Raw genomic sequence first — 19288 nt, forward strand, 5'->3', positions numbered from 1 at the left:
TGGCTTCGGTGGTTCGGAGTCTATCAAAAACTGTGCTTTTCATTTCATTCTGCTCATGAAACGCTTCCCGATATCCTCAAAAATTGATTTCAGATTAATAGATTCACCTCATCAGAAACAATCGCATTATCATCACGCCTGAACTACTAGACTGATTTACTTGAAATGTTGCACATAAATTCTTAATGAACCGAGGACTCTTATAGGCCTATTTTCAATCCTTCTAGATTTCATTACGTCATGTTTTCAGTTTGTCAAGTTTTAAAATAGACCCTTGCGGAGCACGGGTTACCTGCTAGTAAATAATATAATCAAACAATTCGACTAATCGGTTAACAATATTTTCCAAGAAGAATTATCTGTGCTTCAAATGTTTTTAGAATATCTATTTATTTTTTTTATTATTATTTATTACAATTGAGTTGCTTAAAGCTACACATTTTTGAGCAAGGCTCAAGTGGCATGCAACATGTCAAGTTCAGGATCGGGATCCTGAGAATGCGTTGCAGCACTCCTCTATTGTATAGGGACATGCCTCTACCTCATATCGTACTATACAATCAAACAAGAACAAATTGAAATAACCTTAGTGAAATCAGTCACCTGAAAATATAGCTATGTCAAAGAAGATGAAATTTTCCATAAAACAGAAATAATATTATGAGATACCGTGTAGTAATGTACAAGTGTACAAATAGATCTTAAAATCTTCAGTGAATAATACAGAGTGTGTACTCCTTCAGTGGAGTAAAGTAATTAGTGAATATTGTAGTAAAAGAATCATAAAATCTTACAATCCATGAGTTATTCATTTACACGATACATTATCATGTTTACTCATGGATTAAGTTGGTAGAACAGTAGAACAGTTTACTACAACTGATAAGAGGTTGAAGCTAGCAGGCAAACAGTCATAGGAAACAAAAAACCGTAAAACGTGATGTCATCCTCAAGTAGGCTCTATTAGCAAGGTTTACATCATAAAAGCAATATAAATAAGTTGCCTCCAAGACAAGTGCCGTAAGTTCTTGACGATAATAACATTTCAGAACAGTTTTTGTGAACTGCGAAATTAAGCTTCATTTATCTAATCTTTCAAGTGTTTCACACAGTGAAAATAATGAACATTGGAGAATGAATCACACATCAACACTCGGCGGCGCGAAAGCATTAATCATGTTCAACGGTGGTGTTTCCTTTCTTTTTTCAATGTGACCCAGATTTGGTCATTGTTTGTGGAAAAACAAACTTGACATTGTGGCAGAGGCAACGACAGAGCAGGGTGAACTCTAGCGGACTGAAATGTAACTGAATTTCACGGTTCGCATGATTGTTTCTAATGTTACAACTCACAATAAACTGGAAACTATACTGAATCATACCACATACGCCAGAATATACAGTTCAAACTATAGAAATATAGAGCCAAGTTGTATAGTATAGTGAGATCCACATAAATAAAGTCATTGGAAATGTAAGGAGCCCATTGTTGCCACTTTTCCGTTCCCACCGCTTTCTTTAGTAGATTCCTATATGATTCAAATTATCCTGATATATTTTCCTCTGATCTAATATTGATTTATTATTGATTCTTGTTGATAATGATCAATTCCATCTCAAATCTATTAGATTCATCAAGAAAATAATTGTTCTCATTATTTGATGATGAATTTCCATAATAAATTGAGATTGAATAGTTTGCCAGTTCATTATAATAGTATATTCCTCCATTGGGTACAAACAGTTTATCAGCGGGGCAGAGTTCGAGTTGGATAGATCTAGTTGCTTTATCTAATAACAGACAAGGATAACAAACCAATGTTAATAAGGTCCTGACTTTATAATATAATCTCACTATAAAGTGTTATAAATCGTCAACGTTAGCTCTAGTTCAGGTTCAAAGAGTACCTGAATTTTCTATTTGTAAAACCAATTTTTCCTGCAACAACTGTTTCTGATCCTGATGTTATTGAATTAATTGAACTCAAGCAAAAAAGCAAGCTTCATTAGTCCATTTAGGAAAAATCCTACTCAGTGCATTGCAAAGGGATTCATAAACAAATTCACAAACAATTACATGGAGTGTAGTCCACTTCTACAATACCATGTTGAAAAATATCAATATAATAATAGCTATATAAAAATATCAATATAAAATATCAATATAATAATAACCGTTGAGAACTGTGTATCAACAAAGAGAAGAGGATCATCATTGTTAATTAAAAATCTAGTCCATAATAAACTCCATGTGAATTTCCATGTGAATTTGATGAGATACATCATAGAGTGTATTTATTTATTTTACTTTTAAGAAGTTCGAACTAAGTCTTTTAGATATAATTTTGTTCTAGTATTGACATGTCACCAGTCAAATGAGTGTTACTCAAAAATTGATGTAATGTGACGATAAATAAATGAATGAATGAATGAATGAATAATGAAGAATGTTTTACACAAAGTAGAAGATGCAGTGTGTAAATATGTAGCAAATGAATTTTATTCCAAATCGACTCTACTTGCAATGTTTTAACTTCGAGAAACATCTCCCTCAATAGTGGACTATGATGTCGGCCAAAATTACACAATTTTTGAAATCAGAATATTAAATCAGGGTTTGAAATACGAGTTGCACTGTAGCTTTACAATTTATTGATTATTGTAATCATGAATAATTTAACCATTTACATCAGAATAACCCATTAGATGCTCCAGACATCTGAATTTTTTTCAATATTCGAAGGATTTGGAGTTAAAAGTTAACTCAACGTTAATACTACTGTACTCTAGAAAATGTACTAATGTAGTTCAATACTTATGAGGAGCCGTAGTCCTGAATTGATAGCAATTATCATAAAAGATCGATAAACAATAATATTTTCGATGTAATCAGAAAGCTAGAACAACAGAGTATATGTAATGTCGCATTCCATTCTATACAGAGTACTGAAGTAAGTGAAGTCCTATTATAAGGCGAGCAATTTCTGTTTATATATCTGGTTATTTTTATATCTGGCTATTTTCATATCTGATTATTTATGTTCAACGGATCTCGAAAACGGCTCTAACGATTTTCAAGAAATTTGGAACATAGTAGGTTTATGATATAAAGATTCGATTGCTCTAGGTCTCATCCTTGGGAAAACTCGCTGAACGACATTAAAAGGATAATTCATCCTTGACTGAAACAGCTGTGGATAGTAAAAAAGTGAGTATGTGAAAAATCAAAATATCGCATCCCCAAAATTCAAAAGATGACGTATGTCAGCTGTGAAATATAAACACGATCATTTTAGAGAATTGTGTTCTGTTTATCAATAAATAAAAATAACGAGCGAAGCTCAGTGCTCCGATATTGAATATAATCAGAGACAAATAATCTTGAATATCTTTACTCTATAATATTATAATGCATCACATTCTATAATCTCTGGTCAGAAACATTATAATATTCTAACATTTTCTATATCATAACACCGCTGAACGCTAACCAGAACTATCTAAACTTTACTGCCTAGAAAGTTGTTAGGTCATGTCAGAGGCCCTGAAATTATAATAATATTCTAAGCAAAATATTTTAAGCCCTGAAATTAATCAGTTGCGACCTGAAAACTCTAACACCAGACCTGAGCCAGCAAGATCACTCGATATTATTATTATTTTATCCAAACTTTTTTCTCTGATCTGTATCTTAATAACTCATTTCCGTTGAAACAGTTCATCAGATTTATTCCATTCTAACCGAATTCATTCACAATAATAATCATTATTGCTGCAACAGCAACAGACAATGGACCTCGGGAGGATGGAAATCAGACTGGAATAGTAATTAGTAACAATCAGGATATCCTGGCTAAAATGGATTATAACTGACTGTGCAACTTGATTTCTATTACTCTGCAATTTTTGAAACAAAACTGGGTACAGATTTATCTCAATTAATACGGTATCATGTTATAGTTATATTCCTTATTTAGTACCAATAATAACACAATAGTTGAAAAGAATCGTCTTCAACTCATAACTAGTCTACTGTTCATGCTTTTTTTATTGAGAACAATCAGTTCAAATTTATGCCGAATAGGCCTGATAAATAATATATAATTCATTTGATTTTACAAAATATTTTGAGTTGAAAAAATCTGTATTTGGCATAATATTTAGGGTAAATAACCAATTATAATTAATTTTAGTCCCAAATAATCAGAGATATAATAAACTTCATACAAATCAAGAGAACACAGGTTAAACCAATTATTACTAGTAGTTCTGTGAACAGTAGACCTCACGCAGTATTCTCATCCACAAGTACCTGATTGAAACTATAGACCTTATATATGTTGATACAGCAATCTCCACACAGTCATCTGTGTAGAGATTGTCAGCTGATTTATGATGAATAATTCTATAGTCTGATTTTTACTCTAATATTGGCGTATGAAGGAGGCTCCTTTCTCCTTCTATATTATCCTTGAAATGCAAAATTTCCAAAAACCTTGTATATACGTCGACGCGCAATTTAAAAAGGAACATACCTGTCAAATTTCATGAAAATCTATTACCGCGTTTCGCCGTAAATGCGCAACATATAAACATTTAAAAACATTAAGAGAAATGCCAAACCGTCGACTTGAATCGTGGACCTCACTTCGCTCGGTCAACTACAATAATTTATTTTCTATAATTATTACCTTTTTTTATCATCTTCAAAATAATGAGATTTTGATATATTAAAATAATTGATAATTTCGATTAAAATCAAATCACTCTAAACTTAACTTAGGTCTACTGAATCACTAATTTTATTTCAAATCAAATTTGTTTAATGTATCATAAAAAATATTATGTTCAAATTTGAAGGTAACAGTATGTGATTGATAGTGGGCTTATCATATTCAGCGTTTGTTAGCAAAAAAAAAAAACAAAAAAAAACAAAACACTATTCTAATTTCAAATGAGAATGCCGGTCGCTCTCACACACCTCTTACACCTTAGTACTGTATCCCACACACTAGTTACAGTGGAAGTAACCGGCACAGTGAAATATAATTTTCATGTGTTCTGATTGGACTGTTCCCACTCAGCACGGCTTAGTGAGTATTAATAATTCCATATGAACTCTTGGTAATCATATTTCCACATAATAATAGTAAATATTACATAATATTTTCACATAAAGTCATATTATGGAAATCCAGTTCAAATCACAATATTGATATATTGTCACCTAACGAAACGAAATGTATTTATTTAAATTAAAAATTATCCGTTCAATTTGATTTTATTAAAATCGAATATCTCTCACTTAATTGTCGACCGTATGCATGTTCAGTGTAAAAAATCACCGGTTTATATTCATATTCTGAAAGGGGTGATAAGGACAAAAATGTTAATGGAACGCTAAGCGCATCTACCGCACGCCGAAAATCTACTGCACTACCCCACAAGATAAAATTGTTAATGAATTTAAGGTTATGTCATGGTTTTGAGCCAATTTGAAATGCAATCAAAAATTCCTCACAAAATTAACTGCTAAGCACGAAGTGTATTGATTTAAAATAAGCAAAATTATATAATCAGTAATGAATCTATTGATAAGAATCGTAGATTTACAATTATAATATATTTTTTTTAGAATTCGTGCACCAACAGTTGTCTATTTTTCACAATGACGGCTTCGCAAAATTTTAATCATGAAAAAATTGTACAAAATGTTGGTTATCAACGTTATCAATCATTGTTTTACGGTAGGAAAGTGATTGGTCAATGATGATTTGATTATAATAAACGCTCATTAACAGATAACAACAAGACAATCTATGGGCATCAATTAGATCAACAAAACAACCCATAATGGTGGTCGGAAAAATGTTGACATTCAACAGAAAAACGTCAAGGGGTTGGAAAATTAGTGGCTGATAACAAATCGTTGCCAATCATGTCTTATACAAAAAAACGGCATGTAGAAGTTCTCTGAGATTGATAAAATTGAAGCTTACCTTGATTATAATCGGTGAAAATCCTGGAAAATGTCTGTAACGTTTTCCGAAGACGTGTTGATAAGCGAAAGCCGGTCCCAAATAGAGCACACTTCACTTGGAACTTCACAACGCGACGGACAAGTACCGACTGGATTCGATTCTCTTTTGTTCCTGCCGCCGACCGGCAAGTCACTACGTAGTTCCACACTTTGCCGCTAGGTGTCACTAGCTGACGCGCTGTCATTTTGCTCTCAGCGTTTGGCAGAGGTTTTGAAAAAACGTTATGGCGGTTTGTGTTTGATGTTTTCGATTGTTTATGTACAAAGAATACCAACATGATGTACTCGAATGAAATGCTATGTTTAGACTATAATATCAGGGACAAAATAAAGATTTGTTTACCGTATCTGTCATATAGCCTAATCTTATTTAATTCAAAACAAATCATAATTGTTACAGCAACTTACCACACTATAATGAATAAGGAAAAATGAATTTATCCAGGATACAAAAAAAGGAAGATTCAGGAAAGAAAAGCGAGTTATCCAGTAGGATTATTTCACTAGTATATTATAATAAATACACATGATTTACCTCTCTTGAATTCAAGAGATTCCAACAAACTATTATTTTGTGAATTTGAAGTTTGTTTTATGTTTTTACAGAGGTTTTATTATTAATCTATCTGAATAATTGAAATTTTTGTTTTATTCTGATTTGTATATTCAGATTGATGATTTAGTGTATACATTGAAATAGACATAGCCTACATAATATTTGGACAATTTAAGACAAAATTAGGAAATTGATGAAGTTTTGCACAATAGCCTGTTTTTTTTATTTTCCAACTACTGTATTGTTTACTCTATCCAATAAATGCCTTCCAACAAATAAATAATTACAAAATCATGGATCATAGTATCAATTTCTAAAGAGAAGCTCTTATTTATTCTACTTAAGAAATTACTAGGCTATTATAAGATTTATGATTTTTTCTCTGCATTATCTGAGAGATTATCCTATTGGTGAATGAAACATTATTTTGAAATTGATAGACCAATATTAATGATCCTTCAACTCTATTCCATAAAGGCCTACTACATTTCCTCTAGTCTATTTCATGTATTTCCATGTAGCCACTCTAATTCAAAACAACTTGTTCCAAATCACAATGTCTTACTAAAATATTAATTCTAATAGGCCTATTATTAAATCACGTTTTCCATAGCCTAATTTTGATTTGAACTCTATAAAAGTTACGGTTGTCACTGTTTTCCACTACCGATATAACCTTCCTTTCATTTTTTTTCAAATACTGGAACTTTTATCTGTAAATCACAGCTTCAACTCACTCATTGTTCAACATTCAAGATTATAGAATATTGCTACAAATACGTTAGATCATTTTTCTAAATTCATCCAATATAAAAAATATAATATTGAAAGCAGAAAATGAATAAGGAGAGTTTGCTTATCTATTGAGAACATACATATTGCTTTAGTAGAGTATTTTGCAATGCAATAAATTATTTGCTTCCTTTCAATGGCTTTAATAATCATTTCAAATCATAAAAACACTATCAAACCCATTTTAAATTACAGTGAATTAAAAATACAGTAATTCTTCTTATAAGGAGTTATATTTTTTAGATTATAATACAGTGTATAACTGAAAACATTTATTCACATGGGTTACTTTTAACAAATTGATGAAAACAATATAAAAATCTTGTAGTACCCTTTATTTTTAAAAACTTTAAAATAGTTCAACAACTAGTTCCGAACCTAACTTAGGTCATTTTCAAGTTCAAGTTCAAGTTCAAGAAAATCATTTTAAAGTTTTTTAAAAAATAAAGGGTACTACAAGATGTTTATATTGTTTTTATTAAGTGTATAACTGTTATCCTTTGTTATATACTGTTGTTCCTTTCCCAATCATTCATAGTTGAGAATGAGATTGTATGTATCAATGTATTGATAAATAGCTATTTATTTCCACAAACGTTTTGTATTACAGGAATTGGGAAATGGAGAATAAAATGCACTGGATTTACAAATGATCAAAAAACTTTACTTGATAAGAAATAAGTGAGTTATTAATATTGAATATATTATAAAAACGGTGAAAATTCCACTAGGCTATTCAAACTCAATCACATCCACAAAATAATATTGACTGAACTTGATACAAAATAAGTAATTTATTAATACTGAATATTATAAAAACGGTAAAAATACCACTAGACTATTAAACTCAATCACATTCACGAAATATTGAATTGAGTTCAAACAATAATTCAAAGCCATATGGAACTTTTCTGAATCAAGTCTGGCAGCTCCCGATTCGCAACTTTGTTGCTCTGTAACACACTCAACGCAACCATTTTCCGCTTTAATGAAACAGTAAACTTAGCATAGCACTTGCAACTTGAAATGGGGCTTGACTGCTCTGCACAGCTCTGAACTTCACTCACCAGATAACAGCTTTGTATTGGTCCATTCATCGTGCGCTGCTCCTAATCTACAGTATACATATATCCTAGAACTTATCCTAGAGTGATAAGTTCAAAGATTAGCTTCCACAGAACACTGAGCCACTGTTCGAAATTGATTTTAATGCACAGAAATCAAAGCCTGATCACTGTTCCCTTGTTCTTAATAAAGTCAGATTTACTTAAAACAGTCAGCAATGGGAAGTAGTTATATATGCTACTTATTAACTGATAGTTTAGATGATCACGGCACAGTATACATACAGTACGGAAACTTGGCTATACCCTGACGCCAAAATCCGCCATCTTGTTAGGAAGCGCCGCATTGTAATAGTATTGATGGTAGGTTCGGATCACTCTAATGATCCGGATCAATTGATCTCGTTCACTGCTACGAGCCAATCAGAAGACCAGGATTGGAACTTCCCAAGGTCACGTGACGTGTTTAGTATTGGGGTCATGTAAAAAGCATTGGTTAGATAGGCGATTTATTACAAGTTTCCATTCTGTACTTATTCTGTGATCACGGTTTCCTTGTTCTTAATACAGCCAGATGTACTTCTAACCGTCAGCAATGGGGAGCAATGATGCTTTTCGTTATTAATACTGATAGTTTAAAGTGTATGTCACTATAGTAGTTACTAGTTAGTCTTCAATTACATGAGCTTTGACTTAGCAGTCGACCATAATATTTTCCATTTTACAACCTAGTGTTGCATTTTATAGTTACGATCCTACAATGTTTACATTTACAAACAACAAACAAGACACACTTGCTGAACAAACTGAGAAAACATTGTTGGATGGGTATTTTTGGCTTTGAATTTGAATAGACATACTTTATTCTCAAGTGTCATCTTTCTGAATAGGCTAGTTGTAGTGTAAGTGATAAAAATATAGAGCATTAAAATATAATAACTTTTTCTAGTACCTAATTGCTGATTTATACTTTTATTTTTTATTGACTCATTTTGATTATGGATGCTTCAGAATTTCTTTAATATGGTTTAAAATTTATGAATTCAGGGCAACTTTCTTGTATTTATAAAATATAATCATAGTACCCTTTGAAATTAATAAAATTAATTAATAAAACATTCATTTGAAATTTATTTTTATAACCTGACGATTGTGTGATCACCGAAACTAGTAGTTATAATTTGCGTTCTTATTCTACTAGTAGTTCTGTGAACAGTAGACCTCACGCAGTATTCTCATCCACAAGTACCTGATTGAAACTATAGACCTTATGGAAATACAGCAATAGACTGGCTTCTCCACACATCTGTGTAAACACTTGGCCCATAAAATTGTAAGTGAAACTAGTTGTGGATTTGACTAAATCCCGAAATATCGTTGACAAATTCGCATAATGATGACATGGCTCTCCTGAATTCAACTCCTACTTCACTTTTCAAAACTTCAATACGCTGCAAGATTATGGTAACTTTGTGATGAGAAGAGTTATGAAAATTCTCAATAAAGATGGAGTGATACAGGTGGACATAGCTTTTCATGTCTATGGTCTAAAATCAAACAAAGGTAGTGAACATATTAGAAGCAGCAGAGTAAAAGAATCACTCCAATAATATGCTTTCCAAACCATCGAGACTTGATTTCTAAATCTGTGGCAGATATTTATTAATGTGACATGCAAGAATCTATAAAGGAATAATCCATACGTTAGCTACGTGCAGGAATACATAAATTCATTCATTTGTGGATAAAATTACAAATCATATAAATATGTTTGGGAATGAATAACAGGCATGGCCCAAAACTATTCGAATCCCAAATTTTGATACTGAATAACTTGTTACCATTTCAAAACAGTCTACCATAAACAGTCTACAAAACGGGAATACCATAATGGATGAATCAATCAAAAGTTAGTGAAATATCATCATAATAATACTGTTAGAAATAACATGGATGAATATTTAAATTTTCATTTCATTTTGATTTGATACATATCTATTATTATATTGGATATAATTTCTCAAAAGTTCACTACAAACTGAAGATTCACGAAAGATTAACATTTTCATACTAAACATAATCATTATGATAATGAATGAATGATGAATTCCATTTCCACCATGAAGAACTAAGAAATTCCACAAATATTTCTTGGAAATTAACTGACCACTATATCAAGTAAGCGTGGCCAGTGTGCAATTAATGATATAATTTAGCCTGCAGTGCATCACAATAAATTAATTTGAGATAAAAACAATAGAACATAAACATATATGAATATTATCTTTATTCTATCCTAATATATTCCTTGAAACCCAAGTTTCGTTCATTTCAAATAGTCATTTCTTAGTTTCCTTGCAGAATGAGATGAAGTTTCTAATTTTGACCATAATTAGTATATTATGATGAGAATTATCAATTATTAAGGCTTGAGAGTTGAAAAATCGTGTTCAGCGACCGAAAATACATAAGATAGCGTTCCTGAAATACATAATTTGAATGCATAGACTAGTAGGAGCGATGCGATAGACAGGCCATTACGCGCATTAATCATGGGGGAGGACCGCGCCGCAGCATAACAGTGCTACTTATCCCCCTCCCACCACCGCATCTATGATCGTAATCCTCAAACTATATATATCATTGGATTCAGCAAGAAACGGCCTACAACGTTTATTGGGAGCCTTTTCCTCTAAGTCGGCTAATTACTTGAATATTCGAGAAATAACAAAAAGTCCATAATAAAAAAATACATTTTTCGAGATATTTTATTTTTTTACGGAAAAACTATGCGGTTTATCGTAAAAATGTATAGGACCACATTGAAAGCCAGTTATGTGTACATAATATTGAGAAAAATCAAAAGCTGTACTATGAATAGTAACTGCAGGACAGGCGATTTTATAAACGCGCGTTTTTTACAACTTACCCCCCTCCCTCCCAAGCTGTCGACCACCCTGGGACGTGACGACATCGAGTTTCATATACACTAAAGACCCCCTAACAATAATCCGAAGTCAAATTCTCTGCCTCTCTCATTTATGCTCAATGTAAGCCAGCGCCTGGACTATCTGTATAATCACTTGTCAGCTGATTTATGATGAATAATTCTATAGGCTGATTTTTACTCTAATATTGGCGTATGAAGGAGTCTCCTTTTTCCTTTTATATTATCCTTGAAATGCAAAATTTCCAAAAATCTTGTATATACGTCGACGCGCAATCAAAAAAGGAACATACCTGTCAAATTTCATTAAAATCTGTTACCGCGTTTCGCCGTAAATGCGCAACATATAAACATTCAAACATTTAAACATTAAGAGAAATGCCAAACCGTCGAATTGAATCTTAGACCTCACTTCACTCGGTCAATTATTCTTCAATATGGATTCTCAATGATTAAAGCATCTTATTGTACCAATCTGAGAAGAATAAATAAAGCTGAAGGAAGATGTTATAAAATGGAGGGATTCCACACAATAATTCTGTGTCTAGATTATATTTCAAGGAAACATTATTCAATTATTTTAAGAGCTGAAGCATTTCAAATCAAATTTTCATAACAATAATATAATTTGACTGCATGCGAGCAGAGACTGATGAGTTTGATTATATACTCTTTGCATGCCAGCTTAAATAAGTAAATACTCTGATAAGTGGCTTGCCCAACTTTTGACTCAACTGTGAGGCATCAAGGCATTAATTATTAATTAACTTTAGATAACCATAATTCAGGTCATAACTTTAAAGTAGAGGTGCAACTAAGCAAAATATTGCTTAACCTCTAGTATATTAACTTTGACTTTCAAACTTTTCTATCTCATCTTATTTTAGGACGAAGATAGTTGAAAAACTTCTATTCTCAACGTCTTAAGACTCTGTTATGGCTGCAAATTCTTTAGTTGATTGAATTATGAAGTATATTCAACAAATTTTGCGACAGGTGAAATAGTTTTGATGCTAATACGGCTACTCATTAATAAGATTGGGATAGAATAAGAACTAAGTTGATAAATCATTGTCACGCCTATCAAATCATTTTGCTTTATTAAGAATAAAAGCCTGATTTTTTTATTTTTTCTGAATTGATGTTTATATATTGCTAAAAAGACTACATGATTTCCTCAGGTCACTTCTTCTCAGTAGACTATGAATGAGGTTTTTGAAATAATATTCAGAGCTGAATAAGAAATGGGAGAAAAAATTATTTATGATTGAAGTCATAATTTGATTGGTGTCTGATATATTGTTGATACTGTATGGATGCTATAAATTGTTATAATAATAAAATTAATACGGTACACCTTTTTGCATTGTTTTTAGATTTCAACCATTACTTGAATAGGCCTATCTATTCTTGGACCGAAAATTAAGCGGCGAAACAATGATGTGTAATTTCATAACCTAATAATTCTCATCATTTGGATAACATTGATAACTTTTTATCGAAATTTGGTAGAGACATGGGGTACAGACTCAGCCTAGTTTTACCTCCATGGTGGTAATTATATTATTATATAGTGTTGAATACATACATAAGATGAATAAATGTGAATAAATTCAAGTTTTGAGACAGTTGCCGATACATATTTGCTTTCACGTTCAAGCTATAGTGGCTGTTGAGAAAAACTAAAGGAGTTTCAAGTCCGAATTGATAGGAGGGACTAGCATAACTCGAGTTTCAAGCTGAAATAGATGAAAACTACTTCCTATTCCGAAACACATCTTATGTTTGTTTGAGTAACCATTTCCTGTACTAAGATGGTAGGAGCAGTAAAACACGGTATTAAGGTGAAGTTTTATCGTGTGTTGACACGCTATAAACCGACGGTGAGGTAGTTTAAGGTAACTGAAATTACCGCTGACTCGGAAATCACCGTTTGTAAAAATCCTCGCAAATGTGTGTGCAATTTTCCTCAGAGGAGCCGTTTTCGTTTACGAACCCCATTTGATAAAAGGTTGCTTGCCACGCGGTTACTGTAATGACAATGTGCTACAACTTTGAAAATATTGTAGGTATGGATACTAAGAAAATTACTTTGATTACTCCGTTTAACTGAAGTGAAAAGGATCATAGGAGTTCGTTATTATTTTCTATCATACTTGAAGACTTAAATTCAAAAAATACTTGAAAATATTGTAATGGATACTGGAAAATTACTTTGATTACTCCGTTTAACTGAAGTGAAGAGGATCATAGGTGTATGTTATTTTTTCTATCATAATAATTGAAGACTTAAACTCAAATAATACTTGAAAATATTGTAATGAATACTGAGAAACAACTTTGATTACTTCGTTCAATTGCATTGAAATGGAAGATAGATGTTTTTTATCATACTTGAAGACTTAAATTCAAATAATACTTGGAAATATTGCAATGGATACTGAGAAATTACTTTGATTACTCCGTTAAATTGCAGTGAAATGGAAGATAGATGTTTTTTATCATACTTGAAGACTTAAATTCGAATAATACTTGAAAATATTGTAATGGATGCTGAGAAATTACTTTGATTACTCAGTTTTAACTGGAGTGAAATGAATCATAGGTCTTCGTTATTATTTTCTATCATACCTGAAGACTTAAATTCAAATAATACTTGAAAATATATTGTAATGGATACTGAGAAATTACTTTGATTACTCCGTTCAACCACAGTGGAAAGAAACATAGATGTTCTTTATGATTCTTTATCATATTTCAAGACTTAAATTCGAATAATACTTGAAATTTACTATGACTCAAGTGGAAATTTATGTTTCAAACTACTGTACCTATGATGTAACTTTTCAAAGTATTTAATTTAAATTTCCTTTTTTTATGATGCAGGCTCAAATCATGTACCTACCTCACAATGATTGGGAGAGAACAACAAATAACAAGTCAAGCAAAAAGTAAAATTAGTATCTCGCCAGAAATGTTGTAAATAAAATAAAAATTATGAATAAAGAGTATTAAAAAGTTGTTTACATAAGAGTACTGGAGGTTCTTCTACATGTATATGAACTGTATGATGATTTTATTGATCATATAAGTATTTATAAAATAGAATTATAGAACCCTTTGGAATTAATAAAATAATAGACTAAGAATACAAATTATAACTACTAGTTTTGCTGGTAACGTCATCGTCAGGTTATATAACTGAAAAAGGTTTTATAACCTGACGATGGTGTAATCACCGAAACTAGTAGTTAAAATTTGTATTATTATTCTTTTATTATATCAATTTCAAAGGGTACTATAATTCTATTTTATAAATACAAGAAAGCAGCCCTGAATTCATAAATTTTAAGATGATCATATAAGATATTTTCTGGTGAGGAACAGTTATAATTTAAACTAGCAAATGGATGGAATGTTTTGTATGAGTTGTGTAAATGTCTTCAAAGATGCATTCATTAATTTGTTCAATTGTTGAAGAAAAATTCAAATTGAATCCTGCTGTCATTCACCCTGAAGATTTTCGCTCCTTCAAATATGTACAACAGGATGAACACCTAGAAGGGGAATCCATTGACAGTATCTGCCCAGATATTTTCATTTAAAATTTATTCTCGTTCAAAAATTTATGTATACATTGGCATTCAAATGAATGCCATTTGTCATTATTTTATTTTCAATCCAATACAATTTTTATTTCACGAAAAACATAAAAAACAATACAAAGATGTGACAATTAGAAAAAAACAAAACAATAATTATTATTCTAAATATTCATCTCAACTATCTGTAAAATATGGCTGGAGGTGAAAAACTACTGGCATTAGTGAAACACTTGTTCACCAGTAGGAGTAGAGACTTTACTATTTCTAAATCTTTAGCTAATAATTTAGAATGGATTATTTTATGCAAACAATGGAAAGTATATTCAAAATAAATGCTATCAATTATGAACTAATCCTGACATAATGAATAGTTTTAAAAGCTGAAAAATTTTTGAACTCATACAATATTAAGATGAAAGTAATAGTTGTGAAGTATCTAGTTTTTTATATTTATTGGAACAAACTTAATAGGAAACTCAATAGGTTTATAGGTTTATTCATTTACATCTCTCAATTATTTCATTACAATCACTCTAGAATACGAAAATACCTAACTAACTTCATTGAGTGGAAAGGCCTCAATTTCCAAGTTGAAAAAACCTTTATTTATACTGATTTAAAAATTATTCCATTGTGATTTCTATGTTTTGTTAACCTACTTGCTTGCTCTGTACTTACTCTATCCAGACTATGATATAGTTTATATATATAACCCAAATTCTCTATGGTCAACTTTCCAATCGACTTCTCTTCCAGTACTTCATCAACGTAGGTGCATAACAATATTATCTATAGTTATTTAAAATTGCTTTTTTCGAATCATATACAGTCCAATAATAATTTTCTTAGTCTATATTATGTAAATTCATCTATAATTTTGCTGTATTGTAAGCTATTGTATATAAGTGTATAAGCCAGTATATATATTGTAATCTACATGAATGAAGTGATCAAATCAAATTTATTTTGTCAAATTGAAAACAATACAATGTAGACTATGAATCATAAAAATAATAGACAGACAAGAAATTGATGTTGCTTTCCATGACTAAACACTATATAATAACTTTGTTGTAGTTCAGACACTGTGTTCGGTACTTCAGGAGTGAAATGCATTCCTCAATACTCCAAGAAAAGTAAGTGTTTTTTTTTAAATATTTACAAGTAACACAGTGTCTTAACTACAACAAAGCAAGAAATATATAATAAGATTCCAATAACTCATTAACTCTTAATTTATAAATAACTTGTTTTCTATCTGACAAAGCCATGAGCAAAACCAAGGTTTGTGCGCTGACATAGGTACATAGTACCATAGAGAAACGATAGCATAAGTAGATATCCCATGGTATAGGGCATTTATGTCGCAACTTATACTGTTATCTCAAGCCGATAGTTCATGTAATTCTTTCCCGTGAAGCTGTGTGACACTGGTAGTCTCTCATATTGTGCCGTCCATACACTCTCTCCCCAACAAAACAGCAAAATTCTACAATAATCGACAGTAATCGGCTTGAGATAACAGTAAACGTTGCAACATAAACACCCTATACCATGGGATATCTACTTACGCTATTGTTTCTCTATGATAGTACTAAACTGATAGAATAATCAATCAATCAATTGGATCACAAAGGTCTATTACTAGCCAAATCTTCTCCAATTTTATTAGAAAAATTTGTTTATCTTCCTATGAAACAGGCTTCCGTATGTCTTTATAGTAGCACAAACATGGAAGGTACAAGTTGAAAATAAATGGCGTTGTCAAGTAGTCAAGTTGACGTGCGATTTCAACAAGTAGGTACTCTGATCTGCTACGGTCTCTCTCTTGCATTGATTTTGTCTTAAGAGACACAGAGAGAGCTATTAGAGTGGCGTTGTCAGTGTAAGCTTTACGGGATAGGGAAAGGATAGGGAGGAAAGCCAGGAGTAGGGAGGAGGAAAGCCAGGAGTAGGGACCAAGGAATAGGGAGGAGGATATACACCACCTTAACGAGCTTAATCCCTGTCTCGGAGAGTGTTCCGACATCTTCTTTCCCTTCTCTTCTCCCTTTCGGCCCTTGGAGCAGCTAAGGACTGAAGGACAGTGCATCCGTCCGTTCGGAGACTTGGACCCTTTCAGGGTTGCCAACTGGCCCTTCACCCTTCAGGAAGGTGGTCTGTCTCGTCCACTGCGTCCGGAACCGGCTGTCCTAACAGACAGGGGCTGAGACTTCTGGTATTCGGTGAGAATAAGACGAAGAAGAATAACAAGAAAAAGGCAGAATTAGACAGAATTAGACAGTTGAAGAGGAAGAAGAAGAGTAAGAAGAAAAAGAGGAGAAAGTAGAACAAATTGAACAAGGTTGGAATGGAAGTGAGGTGAAGAGAAAAAGGAAGCAAAGGTGTAGAAGAGAAAGGGGCGAAGAAAAATAGAGAAGAATTTGAGTAAAAAGGGAAGAGAGGTCTCCATTTTTCATTTTTCTTATTTTTCCTCTTGGAGGACGAGAAGAGGAACAACAACAACAACAACAACAATAGAGAGGAGAAAGTAGAACAAGTAGAAAAAAATGAAATAAAAGTGAAAAGGACAGAAGAAGGAAACAGAAGTGTAGAATAAAAAGAGGGCGAAAAAATCGAGAAAGAAGGAAGAAGAGGTCTCTCTTTTTCATTTTCTCCTTGGAGGATGAGGAAGTAGGAGAAGAAGCTGACATGAATCTCAAGATGTTCTGCTCCCCTATAACACATTGATTCTTTTCATCAATATAATTTTTTAAGGATATTTGGAAATAGCAGGATAACAGAAATACAGAACTTATAGGCATTATTGTTCAAATCAAATTAGAAGTTTTGTTGTTCTTCAACAATATTATACTTTTTCAAACTCAGTCACAATAAATTATTACTATACCACAGATTAAAATAACAAACTTAGTTAGGCCTATGTAGTACGATATTGTTTTGCTAAACTCAGTCTCAATATTATTAATATATAATATTTAATACAATATTTCTAATAAATATTATAATATTGAATATTTCTAATAAATATTATAATATTGAATATTTCTAATTAATTTATCAATTCAAGCCATCTAAATTCAAAATTCATAGTTCTAATGTTTATTTTGGACCAAAATTTTATAAAAATTGTACACGTGAAATTCTATCCTTATCTTGGACTTTGTCATCTATAAATTTGGAAGAAAAATAGCACAAGGACTACCTTATTATTTTATCTTTTAGTGTTATTTGCATTGTAAATAAATAAAAAAATAATAAAATAAATAAAGATTGAACAACAAATTGGGGAACACACTCTTTATTCTATTACAATGTTGTTCTATAATCTGTTAATATAAGAATTTTTCACATACTGTACAATAAATGACTCCCGATAATTTCTATTACCCACAATACGGTATTATTGTTACTAATTGAATATATTCTACTTCAAGAAGAAGAAGAAGAAATAGTGGGAGAAGAAGGATGATGAATGACAAGAAAAATGCTAGTGAAGAATATGAAAAAAAATTCTACTATAGTGAGGTCCACGTTATAATGGCAGTGGATAAAGTTAGAAGAATAGTGATGTCGATTCTCTGCATTAATTAATTATATTTCTACACTGTAAAAAACATAATTGGCATCGTTGTGGACCTATAAAAGGATAGTACCACCGGCTTTGTCGAATGATAGACAAGGATAGCAAAACCAAAGTTGATCAAATACTGTCATTATAACAATGTTATAATGTCCATGTCATGGACCTCACTATAGGCGAAGTCCTAGCTCCGCCTAATAAAGATTTTTTTCATATTCTTCACTAGCATCTTTCTCGTCATTCATCATCCTTCTTCTCTCACTATTTCTTCTTCTTCTTCTCCTACTCCTCCTCCTCCTACTCCTCCTCCACCTCCTCCTCCAACTCCTCCACCACCTCCTCCTCCTCCTCCTCCTCATCCTCCTCTTCCTCCACCTCCTCCTCCTCCTCCTCCTCCTCCTCCTCCTCCTCCTCCTCCTCCTCCTCCTCCTCCTCCTCCTCCTCCTCCTCCTCCTTCTCCTCCTCCTCCTCATCTTCCATCTTCTCCTTTGCCGTGACACTGGAAATGTGCTTTCCTGCACACGGAACTCCCTCTTCCTCAGCTCTGCCAAGACTCCAACATGTTCTCCGGTGAGATTCACTCTGACCAGTCAGCTTCCCTTATGAATAACATAAATGCTTCCACCATTCAACTAAGACTGACAGTTCTTAGTGAATCTTACACTACAGCATCTTCCCTTTTCCCTATCACACTTTCTGAC

The sequence above is a fragment of the Nilaparvata lugens genome, chromosome 11 (assembly GCF_014356525.2).
Source record: "Nilaparvata lugens isolate BPH chromosome 11, ASM1435652v1, whole genome shotgun sequence".
NCBI classification, from domain to species: domain Eukaryota; kingdom Metazoa; phylum Arthropoda; class Insecta; order Hemiptera; family Delphacidae; genus Nilaparvata; species Nilaparvata lugens.